General features: G+C 38.9%; 1 long non-coding RNA gene across 1 annotated transcript in view; it reads left to right on the forward strand.

Moving 5' to 3' along the window:
• LOC107973946 (uncharacterized) overlaps positions 1-8,671 on the forward strand; it is a 109,469-nt gene extending 100,798 nt beyond the window's left edge. Inside the window, exons 7-8 of the long non-coding RNA XR_010149911.1 lie at positions 5,439-5,554; positions 7,413-8,671. This is a non-coding gene — a long non-coding RNA (uncharacterized LOC107973946). The remainder of the gene's footprint in view (positions 1-5,438; positions 5,555-7,412) is intronic.
• The last annotated feature ends 12,877 nt before the right edge of the window (positions 8,672-21,548 follow it).

Raw genomic sequence — 21,548 nt, forward strand, 5'->3', positions numbered from 1 at the left:
ATATTTTCACAGCATTTCTGCCTCCTAAAGAAACCATGCTCATGTTCTTGCAAGTTTGAGCATAGTTATGCAGATTCTAATTTAATATGTAAAATTAGGACCGGACAATATAAATCGGATGTTTTGTACTAGGAGTTGAAAGTCTTCTGAATTGAGAGATAAAACACCTGGGCTTGAATTTCAATTTTGCCACTTACTAGTTGTGTTACCTTAGAAAACTTACATAAACTCATGCCTTTATTTATTTACCTATAAAATGGGATATTGTATTCTACTCTGCTAAATGCCTGTTGCTTCTATGATAATTAGATCAAGCAATATATGTGAAAGCACATCTAATTAAATTCAAATTATGAAACCAAAGGAAGAATCTGGGATTCCTCTGTGGACCATGAGATCCACATAGGCCCATGAAAGTGGGCTCATTCTGATGTAAAATTGTGGAAACATAGAGCAGAAAATATAAAGAACAATCTGAAGTCAAGTTTCAATCAACTAGAAGTCAAGTTTCAATCAACTAGAATTCAACTAATCAACATCAGTCAACTGATCAAGGGTTTGTGGGGTGTAGTTTTGTAGTTTTGGTTTTGTTTTTGATTTGGTATTTCATTTTTAGGATTTAGACAACACACACACACACACCCACATACCCATCACCAAATTCAGAGGCTATAACCTGGAATAATTTTTAGAAAGACAGTCAGCATAATATCTGCATCAATAATATATGAGAATCATAAACAGTGACCCTTAAAGCACATTGAGTTCAATAACTTCCACTATAATCTATCTCCCAAGGCAGGAAAATTTTAGAAGTTTATAATTAAGTTATAGGGTTTTTTCCCCTCATTAATTCTGAGATGGCCAATAATGCAATGCCATTGTTCAAGTAATTCAAGAAATTAAAGTTATACTGTAGGCTATCATTAGACTTTTGACTCTTCAAGCTAGTCTACTTAAAGCTTTTCATGCAAATGATACATTTTTAGCTCTACATTTTGTGATGGTCTCACCCTGCCTGCAGCGCTCTTCTTTATAAAGTGGGTCCATCTGATAGTTCCAAATGGAGCACATTTCTACTCTTGATTTGCAGAGATATATCTGGAAGTATATTCGGTTTGAATCTCTGCTTTGGTAGTTTAGAAGAGCTGTTGATATGTTTCAGCAATGGGAGTACTGTCCAACAATCTGCTCCTCCTCCAATCCTTCCCTGCAAAGATCCATGAGTGTAGCAGCACAGTCCAGGCCAAGTGGAAATCTCCCCAGCTAGTGATGGAGTCAAACCTTATAATAATGAGAGAGAGTAGTTTTTCTAAGATGTTTCTTCCAGACATGATTCTCTTCTCTAACATGGCAACTTCAATGACAGTGAAACACTCTGAAGACAGACGCCACCAAAAGGATGGTCATCCCCTTCATCCATATGGTCCTACCTTCTCCTCTCATATGCTTAGGATGAGGAACTTCTTCTATACCCACATTTGGAAGATGACAGTTAGTCTAGTTCACTCATGGGGTTTCCACTCCCTTTGCCAATAATCAATATAGGAATAGACATATGACAAAAATGTTGATCAAGAAGATAGAGGAAAAAATATTGCTCAAAGTGTCCTGGGAAATGTTTTACTTGTTATTACAAAAAAAAAAAACTGTTGTAAAAAGAAGCTTCTATGTTTTTCTACCCCTTGGTGAGGTTATATGTGGACAGTTGTCTAAGGGTGTGGTATCTGAAGCTGTGACTGCCATTTTGTGACCATGAGGAGGCAAGCTGGAGGATGATAGCCAATGGGTACAGACAACAGAGTGGTAATATGGAAAGAAATTGGGTCTTCTACTGCTGAGCAAACTAAGTCTGTCACCACCTGCCTCTGGTTTCACTGATACTTGCAACCAAAAGCACCATACACTACCCTTAATTAAGTTTACATGAGCTGATTCTAACCTTTTTTTCTCATCAAAGACAGCATTTATTGGAAGGCCTTTGGTTGCCTTCTGCATGGAATGAGTAACCACAGGCCCACTTCACAGATGAAGATGTAACATAAATAGGAACAAGTAACAAAATGCCTCTATCCTAGAACCAGAACTTTATTCACCTTGAGTTAGTCCATTTTGCATTGCTATAAAGGAATACCTGAGACTGGGTAACTTGTAAAGAAAAGAGGTTTATTTGGCTCACAGTTCTTCAGACTGTACAAGCATAGCACCTGTATCTGCTTGGCTTCCAGTGAGGATTCAGAAAGCTTTTAGTCATGATGGAAGGTAAAAGGGGAGCAAGCATATCACACAGTGAGAGAAAGTGAGAAAGAGATGGGGGAGGTCCCAGACTCCTTAATAACTAGATCTCACATAAACTCATTACTGGAGGGAGGGAAGCAAACCATTCATGAGGGATCCACTCCCATAACCCAAACACCTCCTACCAGGCCCCACTTCCAGCATTGGGGATCACATTTTAACATGAGATTTGGAGGGGACAAAATTCAGATTATATCAACCCTACTTGCTTCATCAACTCTACTAACTTCCTGACTTCCTGAGTCAGGAGCAAACACCATCCCTTTGCTGCCTCTGCCAACCTCACTGAACATGACTACTCTGCATTCCCCTGATCTTTCCTGGTTGTTTAAGTTTCTACATAATCCCAACTGCTGCTCTGTGCTTTCATTCCACGGCCATCCACATACCAGCATGACATGTCCTCACTTTTGAATGTGACTGATAACTTTGACAGCACTCAGCAGGCGATACCTCTGTGTGTTCTGCTTTCACCCCTAGAATTCCTCACATACGTGGAGATCAGAAAGCCCCCACCCCTCAAAACCTGGCTGGATGGAAAGCTTTTCCTCAACTAAGACATTATACTATTGTTAGAGTGTGAATCTTAAGACAGGCTTGACTTAGATTCTCAGGTCATTATACAAATGACCGTCAGTCAACTCCTGATCCTTTTCTTCCACCTTAGTCTCCAGCATGGTCTCTTGATCTACATTAGGGTATCTTAAATCAAATCTTACTCTGTCTGGATAACGTCTTAAAATCACAAATTAAATTATTTATTCCTATTTATGACAACCCTATTTAAAAATTATTTACAACTATTTTCTGTACATTTCCATATATTCCTTTTTTACCTTGTATATGTAAATATAGCTATAGATATTTATATAGACATACAAATAGATAGATACAAATAGATACAAATATCTGCCTATAGACAGTCAGCTCCCCACATCTTCAGGTTTCATATCCATGGATTCAGTCAACCACAGATAGAAAATATTTGGGAAAAAAAGACAATAAAAAGTTATAATGCAACGATAAAAATAATAAAAATAAAAAATAATACAGTATAACAAATATTTACAAAATATTTACATTGTATTAGGTATTATAAGTAACCTACAGATAATTTAAAGTATATGGAAAGATGTGTGTAGTCTTTATTCATGTGAGGGACCAGAGCATCCATGAATTTTGGCATCCAAAGGAGTTATGGAACAAATACTCACTGATACTGAGAGATGACTATATAAATATATGCAATATATATATAAGAATATAAAGCTAGATATATTTCTATCCATCTATGTATCTATCATATATCTATCTAACATATCTATCTATATTTTTATTTAAAAGTTTTCCTGAGGCTAAGAATCACGAGCATTTATTTTTCTAATGACCTTAACTTACCATCTCTTCTTATTTCTAGTGTAAACTAATTTTTCTATATTTCCAATATACAAAATTGGTTTTTTTTCAACATTTTTGTGGTCTTTTTTTTCCTAAACCAAGACTGTCCCCCCACCTCCATGGCACGACTACTCTCCCTAACACTATCAGCATTGATCTTCTTCATGGTTCCTGTTTCATGCAGCATGTACATGCACATACACACATATGCATGAGTTAAGAGAGTAATTTTTTTAGAAAATGAGTAGAAAAAGTACTGTTACTCTACACTCTTCATATCAACCACCAGCCTCTTTTCTTTGGAAGTCCATACAATCCAGCTGAATCAGCTTTTCAGCTTTTGGGTCCAGGACTCCATGACATTCCCATACATGCTTCAAGATCTGGCATCAGGCTCATAGTTCACATACCATATTGAGAACCTGACTTACTTGGGTAGACATGGGAGCCATCTATGGGTTTTAAATGTGAGTGTTCCAGTGTCACGTTTGTCTTTTAATTAAAGTCCAGGGGCTGGGTTTAAAACGGATTTGTGGGAGACACATCTGGAGTCCAGAGGCCCTTTGGGACACTGTCAGTAATGCTGAAAATATTTGGTGGGGGTTTAAATTAAGGGAATAGTACAGGCCATAAATGAAAAGAGAAGACAGATGTTTTTAAATGCTTAGTAAAATTACTGAGGGTTAGCCATTGGTAGATGTGGAGACTGAGGAAGGCAGAATCAGAAACATTCCCTAAGCTTCTAGTGTGAGTAAATTGGTAGGCTAAAATGCTCCAATGAAAAGAGAGAATGAGAATATTGCAGTAGCAATAATAGCTATCTTTAATTTAGCACCTTTACGCTAAGCTTTCTTCTATATGATTTTCACTTTTTTAAACTTTATCCTCAGAATAACCCAAGAAAGCTAAATTCCATTATTTTCATGTTAGAAGAAAAAATTGGGGTATAGGAATGTTGAATGTTTTACATAACATCACACAGGCAGGAAATGATGGAGCTGAGTTTTATACTCAGGAACTTTAGCTTCAGAACCTGCACTGGGACTTTTAGTAAGCAGAGTTTATGGGGATATGGAAACAGAATGAGTGGTTTGATGATGAGTTTCATTTTATAAATGCTGGGTTTCAGGTACCTGTTTGAGATCTCAGATACTTTAATCAAGGCATTGGGTGTAAGAGTTTAAAACTCTGGATAAACGTACCAATTTGAGAATCATTAACTTAAGAGGGGAGCAGTTAAAAAAATGTTGGAGTGAATTATATCTCCAGAGAACAGTGAAGAGTGAGAATATGTGAGGGCTGAGGATGGAACCCAAAGAACACCATTGAAGACATGGCTAGAATAAGACAGCCTGTGAGTGAGAAAGAAGCAACAGTCAGGGATGTAGATGCTGGACCAGGAGAATACAGTGGGAAAGTTCCAGAAGGAGGCTGAGTGACTATGCAACTGGTAGGTTTAGTAAGATAAGCACCAAAAGAAAATTAAAATTAAAAAAAAAAAACCTATTCACTACTCAATGTGAAAATAAAGGATAACGACCAGAAATATGGTGGATGTGAGGGAAGGGGTCAAAACCCAGGTGACAATAGGTTTAGAAATGAACGGGAGGAGGTCATGTGGTTAGGCAAATTTAGATCAATTTTCGAAAAGTTTGGACAATGAGAGTGGTTAGATAACAGCTAGAAGATGTAGACTCAACAGAGTTTATTTACTTTTATTATTCATCTATGTATTTCTTTAGGATGACAGAAATCATATAGGCAATTGCAAAATTGTCTTTGTGAAGAGGGAGAATAAACTAGAATGGTTATGGAAGGAAAATCCCTCAAGAACAGAAGAGGATCAATAACCCATGGGGTAAGACAGACTTCTATGTGAACATTACTCTATGTCCACTCCCATTTTTTGTTCTCTCATTCCAATAGCATAAAGCATAAAAATAAATATAAGGGCAATTTCTTCTCATCTTTCTAAATTAGATCCTACCTATCTGACCATGATTCTATCCCTACCTCAAGAACTTTGATCCTTAACTACCCCTACCATCCTTCATACTCGAAGTTTGCCCACTCCATTAACACCTTCCTCCTTGTCTTTAAGAATACCCAAGAGATTCTACTTCTTTTCCTCAATACTACATCCGCCTCCGATTTCCAAACATTTGGGTCCTATCATTCGCTGCCAAGCCTTTAGGAAGACTGATCTATAGGCAAAAACTACATTTCTTTATTGTTCACACACTCTGCAAGTTTTTAGATCCCATTAAACTAGTAAATTATTCTTTCAAAAGTCAATATTGCTCTTCTTATATCCACATCTGTTGAATTGATTCCTTTTCTTCTTTTGCAACAATTGACTTCCATTTTTCCCCTGCTTCTCCCCCTTCTAATTGTAAATCTATCACTATTTCTAGCTGTAATAACATTAACTGGAACTTCCTGAGTGCTTAAGGTGTCCTATAGATTCATTTAAAGACATTACAAATATAAAACATTTAATTTGTTCACTTATATATGAAAGGTACTATTATCAGTCCCATTTTGTAATTGAGGAAACAGAGATTCTGACTGGTTAACTAACTGACTCAAGGTTACATAACTAGTGAGTGATGCACACAATTTTTTTCTGGGGTCAGGGACAGAATCTTACTCTGTTGCCCAGAATGGAGTGTAGTGGCACGATCTTGGCCCACTGAAACCTCCACCTCCCGGGTTCAAGCAATTCTCCTGCCTCAGCCTCCCGAGTAGCTGGGACTACAGGCATACTCCACCACTCCCGGCTGATTTTTATATTTTTAGCAGAGACAGGGTTTCACCATGTTGGCCAGGCTGGTCTCGAACTCCTGACCTTGTGATCTGCCCGGCTCAGCCTCCCAAAGTGATGGGATTACAGGCATGAGCCACTGCGTCAGAACAATGTACACAAAATTTGAACCCAACAGTGTAATTCAAATCTTATGCCCTTAATGCCTGATCAGTGACACCTTGTCAGTATCATTTATAAGATGACCCTATATAATGGTTGCCTAGGACTTTCCAAGTTTACAGCGTTATTGCAGCATAATTATTAAAATGTACCCCTTTATACTGAAGTCCCAATAACGGTAGTCAACTACATGGTCATGTTAACTTTATAGTCCCCTTTTCCTGTGGTCACCCAAAAGCTACCATTTCCTAGTAACTGTGTGAGGCATATAACATCCATAATTACTAATCGTTATAACAACACGTTGAACTTGGTTTCCTTATTTCAAAGGGGAAATGATGAGGTTCAGGTTGAGGTTAATTGCCTTAATTAAGGCCACACATATACCAAGTGGCTGAAACTGGCAGGATAAAAACATAGATGCCTCTGGCTCTGAAATCCCTACTCTGGGTCTTTTCTTCCTTTGCATTGTAATCATTTCAGCACCACTCTCTGGGATGTCTCCAGACGCTGCCTTATCTCCTACCTTATGTCCCAGTTGTATAGCTGTCTATCCATCAGTAATAAGTGGGCTCTCCAACAAGATGGCCTGTGCCTCAATCATTTCTGTTTCCTCAGGGTCCAGAGCATTGTTTACTCCACATAAGACCCTTAGTTAGTTTGTTTGTTTATTTATTTATTTATTTATATTTAATATTATATTTATTTATACTTAATATTATAATCTTACTACTGTTTATGTTTAATTCAGGTGTTGAATTTAACTGCCCTATTTTTCTGTCTTTCCTAGGGGGAGGCTTCTCATATATTCATTTCACACACTACTCCATCCTCTGATGCAGTCAGACACAGTCTGCTGAACACAATTTCCACCCGATGATTAGAAAATGCAGTCCCATCAAAAGCACATCTGCCCCAACATCCTCTGTTATAATTTGCTAGCACTGGGTGCCACCTCTTGCATTCTGAAAGCACCGACCCTTTCCTGCTCCCCAAGCTGCAGAGACACTTATGTTTTTTCCCTCGAAAGAGGAAATGTGTTTCACTTTTTTATACCCACATGTTGGGAGTGGATTAAAAACAATATTATTTGATCCTCTGCTCAATGTCTGAGGCTCAGGATTACATAGTTTTAAGTTAATGCGGTGGTTCTCAATGCTGGCTGCACAATAAAACATCCGAGGAGCTTTTAAAAATATTGAAGCCTAGACTGCACCATGGACAAATTACATCAGAACTTTTGGGCATCTGTGTTATATTACACTGCCCCTTGGTGATTCAAATGTGCAACCAGCTTGAGAGATACTAAGCGAAAAGAAACTTTTCTGTTCTCTTTGAGATTTCTGAAAACATTCTAAAAGAATCACCAAATAAGAAAATCTCAAAATAAGATAAAGAAGCTATCATATTATTTTGGTCCAAATTTGTGGATTTTATTTTTGGTACGTACACAATCTGTGTTTCTGCAGAAATGCAGAATCATATCCATCCTTGCTCCACCAGAGGTCCAACGACATACATCTTTACTGTCTCATTTGAAAAAGACTGTTCACCTTTTCTTCATCCCAGACCATCAACCATTGCTAAGCCATATACGCATTGACTCCCTTTTTTCTGACCTCAGAACTCCCACAGGCCTTGTGCACCTCTGCTATTCCTAGGCAACGAGAGCCTTCCTGCAGTAGGAAACACCTATTCCACTCAGTTCTGTTTAAACTCAATCTTTTTCATGTTTCAAGTTCCTCCTGATACAAACCTGACTCCAAATCCCCCAGCGCAGATGAACTTACACTGAGCATTAGAAGCAATCTCCTAAAATTAATTCCCAATGGGTCAGTGACTGATAGCCCGTTAAAGCGTGTGAAGGTAGCTGCATTCTCCAGTGTTGAATGCCTATCAACCTAAATGAACTGGTGTTTCATGACATTTCAGGGGCTAGAAGAGTTGAATTGAGAAATCCGTCCATTTGGGCAGAGCTTTTAGTAAAACTAAAAGTATTCAGCCCAGCCGGGTGGGTGGACCAGCCTTTTCTTCTAGTTTTATTGCCATCTACTCTCACCTCTCACAGTTTCCTTTATTCTAGTTTCACCAATTAAAAAAAAAAAAAACCTCTAAAATTTTATCTATGGCAGAAGAATCTGGTTATTTAGATTTTTTGTAATTTAGCTCATTGTAAATTAAAGACTGGCTCTCTACACTAGACTCTGCAACACATCTCTGACTTCTGCTTTACCTAAGTATATATTAAAACTAAGCCAAGTGTGAATGTGACAATCTAAGCAATTAAAAGGCAATCAACATGATTAGAAAGTTCCTTGGGTTTTCCCTAGTAAGATAGAGTAGTGGGCCTTATAGGTAGGGGCAAAGCCAGCTTCCTGCTCTGTCCTTTCTATCTGTGTGACTCAAGGCAAGTTTCCCTAACTCTTCTTTCAACCATTTGCTCTTTGACACATTTAGAAATACCGGTATATTTCCTGCCAGCTTCTTGTTAAGACTAAAAAACATAACATACAAAACTTCCTGTAGAAAGTTCTACAGAAGAGGAACAGCTCCGGTCTACAGCTCCCAGCATGAGCGACGCAGAAGACAGGTGATTTCTGCATTTCCATCTGAGGTACCGGGTTCATCTCACTAGGGAGTGCCAGACAGTGGGCGCAGGTCAGTGGGTGCGCCCACCGTGCGCGAGCCGAAGCAGGGCGAGGCATTGCCTCACTTGGGAAGCGCAAGGGGTCAGGGAGTTCCTTTTCCGAGTCAAAGAAAGGGGTGACGGACGGCACCTGGAAAATCGGGTCACTCCCACCCGAATATTGCGCTTTTCAGACCGGCTTAAAAAACGGCGCACCACGAGACTATATCCCACACCTGGCTCGGAGGGTCCTGCACCCACGGAATCTCGCTGATTGATAGCATATCAGTCTGAGATCAAACTGCAAGGCGGCAGCGAGGCTGGGGGAGGGGCGCCCGCCATTGCCCAGGCTTGCTTAGGTAAACAAACTAGCCGGGAAGCTCGAACTGGGTGGAGCCCACCACAGCTCAAGGAGGCCTGCCTGCCTCTCTAGGCTCCACCTCTGGGGGCAGGGCACAGACAAACAAAAAGACAGCAGTAACCTCTGCAGACTTAAATGTCCCTGTCTGACAGCTTTGAAGAGAGCAGTGGTTCTCCCAGCACGCAGCTGGAGATCTGAGAACGGGCAGACTGCCTCCTCAAGTGGGTCTCTGACCCCTGACCCCCGAGCAGCCTAACTGGGAGGCACCCCCCAGCAGGGGCACACTGACACCTCACAAGGCAGGGTATTCCAACAGACCTGCAGCTGAGGGTCCTGTCTGTTAGAAGGAAAACTAACAAACAGAAAGGACATCCACACCGAAAACCCATCTGTACATCACCATCATCAAAGACCAAAAGTAGATAAAACCACAAAGATGGGGAAAAAACAGAACAGAAAAACTGGAAACTCTAAAACGCAGAGCGCCTCTCCTCCTCCAAAGGAACGCAGTTCCTCACCAGCAACGGAACAAAGCTGGATGGAGAATGATTTTGACGAGCTGAGAGAAGAAGGCTTCAGACGATCAAATTACTCTGAGCTACGGGAGGATATTCAAACCAAAGGCAAAGAAGTTGAAAACTTTGAAAAAAATTTAGAAGAATGTATAACTAGAATAACCAATACAGAGAAGTGCTTAAAGGAGCTGATGGAGCTGAAAACCAAGCTCGAGAACTACGTGAAGAATGCAGAAGCCTCAGGAGCTGATGCGATCAACTGGAAGACAGGGTATCAGCAATGGAAGATGAAATGAATGAAATGAAGCGAGAAGGGAAGTTTAGAGAAAAAAGAATAAAAAGAAATGAGCAAAGCCTCCAAGAAATATGGGACTATGTGAAAAGACCAAATCTACGTCTGATTGGTGTACCTGAAAGTGATGCGGAGAATGGAACCAAGTTGGAAAACACTCTGCAGGATATTATCCAGGAGAACTCCCCCAATCTACCAAGGCAGGCCAACGTTCAGATTCAGGAAATACAGAGAACGCCACAAAGATATTCCTCGAGAAGAGCAACTCCAAGACACATAATTGTCAGATTCACCAAAGTTGAAATGAAGGAAAAAATGTTAAGGGCAGCCAGAGAGAAAGGTCGGGTTACCCTCAAAGGGAAGCCCATCAGACTAACAGCGGATCTCTCGGCAGAAACCCTACAAGCCAGAAGAGAGTGGGGGCCAATATTCAACACTCTTAAAGAAAAGAATTTTCAACCCAGAATTTCATATCCAGCCAAACTAAGCTTCATAAGTGAAGGAGAAATAAAATACTTTACAGACAAGCAAATGCTGACCGATTTTGTCACCACCAGGCCTGCCCTAAAAGAGCTCCTGAAGGAAGCGCTAAACATGGAAAGGAACAACCAGTACCAGCCGCTGCAAAATCATGCCAAAATGTAAAGACCATCGAGACTAGGAAGAAACTGCATCAACTAACGAGCAAAATCACCAGCTAACATCATAATGACAGGATCAAATTCACACATAACAATATTAACTTTAAGTGTAAATGGACTAAATTCTCCAATTAAAAGACACAGACTGGCAAGTTGGATAAAGAGTCAAGACCCATCAGTGTGCTGTATTCAGGAAACCCATATCACATGCAGAGACACACATAGGCTCAAAATAAAAGGATGGAGGAAGATCTACCAAGCAAATGGAAAACAAAAAAAGGCAGGGGTTGCAATCCTAGTCTCTGATAAAACAGACTTTAAACCAACAAAGATCAAAAGAGACAAAGAAGGCCATTACATAATGGTAAAGGGATCAATTCAACAAGGGGAGCTAACTATCCTAAATATATATGCACCCAATACAGGAGCACCCAGATTCATAAAGCAAGTCCTGAGTGACCTACAAAGAGATTTAGACTCCCACACATTAATAATGGGAGACTTTAACACCCCACTGTCAACATTAGACAGATCAACGAGACAGAAAGTCAACAAGGATACCCAGGAATTGAACTCAGCTCTGCACCAAGCAGACCTAATAGACATCTACAGAACTCTCCACCCCAAATCAACAGAATATACATTTTTTTCAGCACCACACCACACCTATTCTAAAATTGACCACATACTTGGAAGTAAAGCTCTCCTCAGCAAATGTAAAAGAACAGAAATTATAACAAACTATCTCTCAGACCACAGTGCAATCAAACTAGAACTCAGGATTAAGAATCTCACTCAAAGCCGCTCAACTACATGGAAACTGAACAACCTGCTCCTGAATGACTACTGGATACATAACGAAATGAAGGCAGAAATAAAGATGTTCTTTGAAACCAGTGAGAACAAAGACACAACATACCAGAATCTCTGGGACGCATTCAAAGCAGTGTGTAGAGGGAAATTTATAGCACTAAATGCCCACAAGAGAAAGCAGGAAAGATCCAAAATTGACACCCTAACATCACAATTAAAAGAACTAGAAAAGAAAGAGCAAACACATTCAAAAGCTAGCAGAAGGCAAGAAATAACTAAAATCCGAGCAGAACTGAAGGAAATAGAGACACAAAAAACCCTTCAAAAAATCCATGAATCCAGGAGCTGGTTTTTTGAAAGGATCAACAAAATTGATAGACCGCTAGCAAGACTAATAAAGAAAAAAAGAGAGAAGAATCAAATAGACACAATAAAAAATGATAAAGGGGATATCACCACCGATCCCACAGAAATACAAACTACCATCAGAGAATACTACAAACACCTCTACGCAAATAAACTAGAAAATCTAGAAGAAATGGATAAATTCCTCGACACATACACTCTCCCAAGACTAAACCAGGAAGAAGTTGAATCTCTGAATAGACCAATAACAGGAGCTGAAATTGTGGCAATAATCAATAGCTTACCAACCAAAAAGAGTCCAGGACCAGATGGATTCACAGCCGAATTCTACTAGAGGTACAAGGAGGAACTGGTACCATTCCTTCTGAAAGTATTCCAATCAAGAGAAAAAGAGGGAATCCTCCCTAACTCATTTTATGAGGCCAGCATCATTCTGATACCAAAGCCGGGCAGAGACACAACCAAAAAAGAGAATTTTAGACCAATATCCTTGATGAACATTGATGCAAAAATCCTCAATAAAATACTGGCAAACCGAATCCAACAGCACATCCAAAAGCTTATCCACCATGATCAAGTGGGCTTCATCCCTGGGATGCAAGGCTGGTTCAATATACGCAAATCAATAAATGTAATCCAGCATATAAACAGAGCCAAAGACAAAAACCACATGATTATCTCAATAGATGAAGAAAAAGCCTTTGACAAAATTCAACAACCCTTCATGCTAAAAACTCTCAATAAATTAGGTATTGATGGGACGTATTTCAAAATAATAAGAGCTATCTATGACAAACCCACAGCCCATATCATACTGAATGGGCAAAAACTGGAAGCATTCCCTTTGAAAACTGGCACAAGACAGGGATGACCTCTCTCACCGCTCCTATTCAACATAGTGTTGAAAGTTCTGGCCAGGGCAATCAGGCAGGAGAAGGAAATAAAAGGTATTCAATTAGGAAAAGAGGAAGTCAAATTGTCCCTGTTGGCAGACGACATGATTGTTTATCTAGAAAACCCCATTGTCTCAGCCCAAAATCTCCTTAAGCTGATAAGCAACTTCAGCAAAGTCTCAGGATACAAAATCAATGTACAAAAATCACAAGCATTCCTATACACCAACAACAGACAAACAGAGAGCCAAATCATGAGTGAACTCCCATTCACAATTGCTTCAAAGAGAATAAAATACCTAGGAATCCAACTTACAAGGGATGTGAAGGACCTCTTCAAGGAGAACTACAAACCACTGCTCAAGGAAATAAAAGAGGATACAAACAAATGGAAGAGCATTCCATGCTCATGGGTAGGAAGAATCAATATCGTCAAAATGGCCATACTGCCCAAGGTAATTTACAGATTCAATGCCATCCCCATCAAGCTACCAATGACTTTCTTCACAGAATTGGAAAAAACTACTTTAAAGTTCATATGGAAACAAAAAAGAGCCCGCATCACCAAGTCAATCCTAAGCCAAAAGAACAAAGCTGGAGGCATCACACTACCTGACTTCAAACTATACTACAAGGCTACAGTAACCAAAACAGCATGGTACTGGTACCAAAACAGAGATATAGATCAATGGAACAGAACAGAGCCCTCAGAAATAACGCCACATATCTACAACTATCTGATCTTTGACAAACCTGGCAAAAACAAGCAATGGGGAAAGGATTCCCTGTTTAATAAATGGTGCTGGGAAAACTGGCTAGCCATATGTAGAAAGCTGAAACTGGATCCCTTCCTTACACCTTATACAAAAATCAATTCAAGATGGATTAAAGATTTAAACGTTAGACCTAAAACCATAAAAACCCTAGAAGAAAACCTAGGCATTACCATTCAGGACATAGGCATGGGCAAGGACTTCATGTCCAAAACACCAAAAGCAATGGCAACAAAAGCCAAAATTGACAAATGGGATCTAATCAAACTAAAGAGCTTCTTCACAGCAAAAGAAACTACCATCAGAGTGAACAGGCAACCTACAACATGGGAGAAAATTTTCGCAACCTACTCATCTGACAAAGGGCTAATATCCAGAATCTACAATGAACTCAAACAAATTTACAAGAAAAAAACAAACAACCCCATCAAAAAGTGGGCAAGGGACATGAACAGACACTTCTCAAAAGAAGACATTTATGCAGCCAAAAAACACATGAAAAAATGCTCATCATCACTTGGCCATCAGAGAAATGCAAATCAAAACCACTATGAGATATCATCTCACACCAGTTAGAATGGCAATCATTCAAAAGTCAGGAAACAACAGGTGCTGGAGAGGATGTGGAGAAATAGGAACACTTTTACACTGTTGGTGGGACTGTAAACTAGTTCAACCATTGTGGAAGTCAGTGTGGCGATTCCTCAGGGATCTAGAACTAGAAATACCATTTGACCCAGCCATCCCATTACTGGGTATATACCCAAATGACTATAAATCATGCTGCTATGAAGACACATGCACACGTATGTTTATTGCGGCATTATTCACAATAGCAAAGACTTGGAACCAACCCAAATGTCCAACAATGATAGACTGGATTAAGAAAATGTGGCACATATACACCATGGAATACTATGCAGCCATAAAAAATGATGAGTTCATGTCCTTTGTAGGGACGTGGATGAAACTGGAAACCATCATTCTCAGTAAACTATTGCAAGAACAAAAAACCAAACACCGCATATTCTCACTCATAGGTGGGAATTGAACAATGAGATCACATGGACACAGGAAGGGGAATATCACACTCTGGGGACTGTGGTGGGGAGGGGGGAGGGGGGAGGGATAGCATTGGGAGATATACCTAATGCTAGATGACGAGTTAGTGGGTGCAGCGCACCAGCATGGCACATGTATACATATGTAACTAACCTGCACAATGTGCACATGTACCCTAAAACTTAAAGTATAATTAAAAAAAAAAAAAAAAGTTCTACAGAAGTTGGTTTCCTTCCTTCCAACTCCAGACCTAAGGATAAGGAGTATGCGTGGGAAAGAAGCAGACATCCTCATTCAAAACCCTCATCAAAATGGAACCGTAAGGTAGCATAACTACTGTTGCTATAAATGGGGCTTGAGGCAGGAATATGCCTCTTCTGCTTTGTTTAGCACATTTTTCTGGCTTATTTAGAGCAGGAAGGTATAAAGGATACTACTGAAAAATTAATAGCCTTCAACATAGAATCCTGAAATAGTTACTTGGAAAGGATCAGAAGAGCTGGAGCTGAGTGGAAAAGTGGGCTGAAGCACCCTCTTCGTTATTTGACTTCAGGGCCTCGGCTGGGAGCCCTTGCCTATTACACAGCCTGAACTCAGCAGTCTGCTTTGATTGATGACCCCTCATTTTCTTTTCCACTCCCTCACTCAAGCTCCAGACCTCCCCTGTCAGGTGAAAGTCCATCTGCATTGACGACCTTGACTGTATTGTCTCCACATGAAAGTGCTATTGGCAAGAGAACCTGGGCTGTCGTGACCCTGTAATCCCATTTATGTCATGCAATGCTAAGCTCATGGGCTCCATGAAGAGAGACTCACATTTGGGCAGAATTATAAAAATCATCATCACGTTCCTCAGAGGTCCTCATCCCAATTATGCATGCCTTCTAGGGCCATCATTTAGTTCACCTTCTAGAGCACGCTCAGCTAGGCATGATAATTACATCTGTGTTCTAAAAATGGAATAGGAGGGAGTCTTAAAGACCCATATTTCATATTAATACCCAATTACATCTGGGATGTGTTTTTCTTAGTTTAAAAAGAACTGGTGACGAAGGTTAATGATTTAATTAAGTCCACTGCCCACCCCCACAGCAGCCCCACTCTCACCACGGAGAACATGAAGGCGGCTAGCAGCAGACACCGGAAGGAAGGCAGACACAGAACAGCAGCTTGCATTCATCTGCTGATGACAGCTTTATTATTACATTTTGAATTAATGCCATTGGCTCAGTAAGTCGCAGGGGAAAAGTTCTGATTGATCAGACTCAAGGACACCTATGCTAATGAAGAACAGGACTACAAGTGGACCACAAGGAAATCAAAACTCTCCTTTTTGACGGGAACAAAGGTCTCAGTCTGTGCATTACCGCACTTTTAATCTAACCACAGAGGTTTCAAGGTAATTTTGTAGCCAATCCTGTATTCATGGACAGTAAAAGTGGCTTGGACGTTGGCTCTTTTTTCTACTGAATGCCCAGTAGCATACTCAGTACACATTTACTGAGAGAATAGTAGAAAGAAACATCAATACAAATCCTAGCTCACCTGCAGTGTAATCATCAGTCAGTTCCTGCATTCATTTATTTCATTCATTCTTACAACTTTTGCTTATGTTCTTTTCATTATTAAGCATAGGCACTTGGGATGCATTAGAGAAAACAGTCATGGATTTCTATCTTCATGGAGCTTACATTCTAGGCAAGGAGAGAATAATAAGGAACTAAATATGTAAATTACATACTTTGTAAGAAGATGGTAGAAGCTGGAAATAAAAGAAAAACCAAAGTAGGCGAGAGGATTGGGAATGGCAGCAGAGGAAAGAGTATGTAGGTTGCAATTTCAAAACATGAGGGTAGGTTCAATATTATTTAAGAGATGCCCTTTGAGCAGAGACACAGGAGAAGGCATATTAACTAGCAAACATCTGGGGTAGAAGCAATCTAGGCAAAGAGAAAAGACCTTGCAAAGGTACCTAAGCCACAACCTAAGAAACAGAAGAGTGGGCATAGGGTGGGAGCTAGGCAAGAGGACATAAAGCCCGAGAAGGGACAAAAACTAGATCATGTGAGGCCTGAGAGTCACTGTGAGGACGTTGATGTTTACTTTGCATGAAAGGAGATATGGTGCAGGTTTTGAGCAGAGGAGTGACTTAGGTTTTGAAAGACTCTCTCTGGTTGTCTTGAATAGACCAGAGGGGCTGTGGCCAAGAATGGAAGCCAACTGGGTATTTGAAGACTTCAAGACTCAGGTTTCTTATTTAGCCAGTACGTAGTAGGTTGTTACTGAGTACCTTTCCATATCTCCACTAATGTGGTGATCCTTTGGCATCTATCAACATTCGTTGCAATTATCACGTTTTTGGGGCAGCATTATGAGTTAATGTTGTCCTCAGGCTCTCTTTTCCTGAATTCCCCCAAATCTGTTTGGTCTGGTTGACAACACCTACCTACACCTGCATGCCACAACTTTCATACTCTGAGATTCTTTGTGGTGTCCCATAACATTCTAGATCCAGCTTTTCAACTGATACTCAAGGTTATAGATAAGCTTTGCCCCTTTTAGTCTCCCACCCTCCCACCACCATATCAGACCACACTGGCAAGACAAGATGAGGTTTTTCTCTCCCAAGCAACCTAGTTTTGTGATTCCTTCATCCAAGTAACCTCATTCAGTGTCCTTTATTATGTCCATGATTGCAATCTTTCCCATCTATTTATATGTTATTAGCTAGTAATGATACATTTTTCTTTTCTCAATTCAGTCCTTAATCCCAGAGTGGGTAAATGTTACTTTGAGAGCTTGCTAGACTGTGTGACTATGTAGAATAAAACCATAGTGTTCACTATTAATTACGAATTGTATTTGTATTATAAAATGGCCCTTCAAACACTAAACATGATCTATATGCTTTTCTCTATAAATGGGGTAAAATAGTCCAAATGATCATGATTTTAATGGAAAACTTATTCATCTTTGTTTGATCTCATACAATTCCCAAGGTTTGCTTTGTTTAGCATTGATTCAGTGAAGTGTTATATCTAGAAATTTAGAAAATAAGATATTATTTAGGAATTATGGGAGGTTGTCATACAACGACCTTTACAACTTTTAGGTAACTCTTAAGAAACCTAATTCAGAGATACGATTTATAGCTCCAGAAGATATCCCAGAAGACAGAAACTCATGGATCCCTTAATAATAACAGCATAAAAATTCTGGGGTAAAATTTTTGTAAAGAATGTGCTTCATCATATCTTTCCTGAGTAACACTGACTCTGGTTTCTGAGTTATATACAACATACATGAGTAAAATTTCATAAATATACATCAGCATTTTGTCCCACCCAGACTTAAACTGTTGTTTATATTCTTTGAAGATTAGATTTCTTCTAGTGAAACAGTATGGGCTATGAGTTGCCTTAAGAATTATGAACATACATCCAATAATAAGAATTCAGTAATTATGACACAAGTTACAACAATTTTAAGAATTGTTTTATCATTAATGGGCTGTAATTTAAAACAAGCTTCTCTAATCTCAAATTAGCATCACTAGTGGTCAAAATCAGTGTTTGTTGATACAGAGCTTTAAAAGTTGTATGTATCTGATTCATGTGATTGATGTCAACGTTCCTATCAGATGATAAAATCCATGAAAACTGAAATCGTGCCTTTGTTTTGTTTTGTTTGGATTTGCTTTCCATAGCAGAAATCAGTTACAAGGGAGAGATATGGTAAGGACTTCATCCTCTCTTATTTTCCTTCTCAACTCATGGTGGGGCTGAGAGAGAAGCAATGGGTGTTCTTAGCATCTGTGTGTGAACAGTTTTCCTTCCCAAAGCTGTGCTCTCCAGACCACTGCCATTTGGCAAACCAAAAAGCATGATTCAAGCTCCACCCTTACCTTTTACATTAATCTGCATTTCCTTTGAGCCTCTTTTTTCCCCATCTATGTGAATTCCAGGGGACAAGTTCATTCAAGTTCATGTCAATGTTATCAGTAAACATTAAAAAATTAATAATATGTATTATTATTTATAATAAGCTACTAATACAACTATATCCCATCCAAAATAGTTTCCTTATGCCATCAAATAAATCCATATGGTAATTTGTTTCAGTGTTAAACTTCAGTCCACTTGTCTTCTCATCCAATTGATGTTCCTTCAGCACAGGCCAAGAGTAGAGGAAAAAAAATGTAATCCATCCCCAACCTAGGAATTCAGACAGGTAAAATCTATTTCCCAGGTCAGATTTCAGACATCATTTCCACATGAACAATAACATTAAAAAATAAAAAATAAAAAGCTGTGGTCTTCTGGCTCACAGGAATATTTGGGGGAAAAGCATGGATGTTGGATGAATGTAAGAAAAATTTTAGATGGAGTTTGCATAATTGTTAAAACAGAGCTGTATAAGATTCTGACTTATTAAATAGAAATATGTATTTTGGCCCATCTAGGAGAAATGCTTCCAAAATGAAATGCTTGATAATAATAAAAGAAGAGCAATGCTATCCATATGACTATGATGTGAACTTAATTGAGAGGATAAAAGGCTCCAAATTGTAATTACAGATGAATTACTCCACGGCTTGCGATTTTCAAGAGGAATCTTGTTTCTAAATCTTGACACAGTGGGACCAAAGAAACCTATCTGTTTCTATTACTGGGAAAAAAGTGAATCTCAAAATGAAAAACAATCTGCGGCTTCAAAGAGAGAGAGCTGACAGCAAAATATTTGAATTAATTAAAGAACTACAGGTTGTTCATTGACGGGTTCTTTTTGCAGGCATATTCTGAAACATCTGTGCTTGTTTCCATGGAGATGTGGTTGATTTATTTTGTTGTTAATATACCATATGAGCATGAAGGAAATTAGAGGAAGCTACCTGATGGAAAACTAAATTTAGACATTTCCAGACAGTCTGAGAGAAGTTACAACCTCCTGAGCCAGGCAGAGGATAGTTCAATTCCTTGATGAACTATGCCAAGTTAAATGAACATCAGCTATTTTTAGAACACTGACAGTCTTCTTAGACATGACACCAAAGAATATTAGTTTTGATGTCCACTGGACGGCGTGCTCAGGTCTGAAGAGTTCCAAAAAATAAAAATAAATTCACCCATTTCTAAATTTTAAAAAATAATAATGATTTTCCTAAAGGGGCCAGCTCTGACTCTAAACACCTTCTTTGAAAGGCTCAAATGTCCAAGGGTTGGTTTTCTTGTATAGGATTTCTACTGTTTCTCTCAAGGCCATGTTCTCTGTTATTGTTCTCGTATTTTCCCCTACAGCAGAGAAGTCCTTATGTACCATAGTTTAATATTTTTTTCCTAAATTTATTTTAGGGTGGAAAAGAGAAATAAGGAACCCTGAACTGCTTCTAATTTGCTTTTGTTTCATCTTCTCTCTTCCTGTTGCAATCTCTCTTTTCACTAACTCTACCTCGTTAAGCTTTGTCCATTTGGTAGGTCTATTTTTAATTTTCCAAAAATCCTCCATACTGTTTTCTGAAAGTTCTGTACCAATTTACATTTCCACCAACAGAGTACAAGGGTTCCCTTTTCTCCACACCATTGCCAACACTTACCTTTTGGCTTTTTGATAGTAGCCATTCTAACAGGCATGAGGTGGTATCTCATTGTGATTTTGATTTACATTTCCCTAATGATTGATGATATTCATCATCTTTTCATGTATCTGTTGGCTATTTTTGGTCTTCTTTGTGAAAATGTCTATTCATGTCCTTTGCCCCTTTTTAACTTGAGTTATTTGGGGTGTTTTTTGTTTATTTTTGTTACTTGTTTTTGCAATTAAGTTATATGAGTTGCTTATATATTTTGGATATTAACACCTTACTGGATATATGGCTTACAAATATTTTCTTTTTTCTGTAGGTTGCCTTTTTGTTTCTTCATTGTTTCATTTGCTATACAGAAGTTTTTAGTTTGATGTAGTCCTAATTCTTTATTTTTGCTTTTATTTTCTGTACTTTTGAGATCAATTCTAAAAAATCATTGCCAAGACCAATGTCAAAGAGCTTTTCCTTCATGTTTTCTTCTGGGAGTGTCATGGTTTCAGGTCTTACATGTAAGTCTTTAAACCATTTTGAATTCATTTCTGTGTGTGATATAAGAGAAAGATCTGATTTTAAGGTTTGCATGTCAATATCAAGTTTTTCCAACACCATTTATTAAAGAGTCTATACTTTCCCCCATTGTATATTATTGGAACCTTTGTCAAAAATTAGTTGAGCGTATATGAACGGGTTTGTTCTGGGCTCTCTATTAGGTTCCACTGGTCTATGTCAAGGCAGCCAAGATCTTTTTCCTTCAGAGCATTCAGAGTTGAAGGGAATAAAACATTAAGTCCTGTCATTTGGCATGTTCATTTAAATTTCAACATATTTCAGAATTTCATAGTCTCATTGTTGGGCTATCAAGCCTACATCCCCATAACATCATTTATGTATATCATTAGCCCATATAAATCTGCCGTTCCAAGCAGAACACATTGTTAGTTCTAGAATTTTCCATGAGATGGGCAGGTACCTACAGATGCTAGACACTTTTGGGTTGTTT

This window comes from Pan troglodytes, chromosome 13, assembly GCF_028858775.2.
Source record: "Pan troglodytes isolate AG18354 chromosome 13, NHGRI_mPanTro3-v2.0_pri, whole genome shotgun sequence".
In the NCBI taxonomy this organism is placed as follows: domain Eukaryota; kingdom Metazoa; phylum Chordata; class Mammalia; order Primates; family Hominidae; genus Pan; species Pan troglodytes.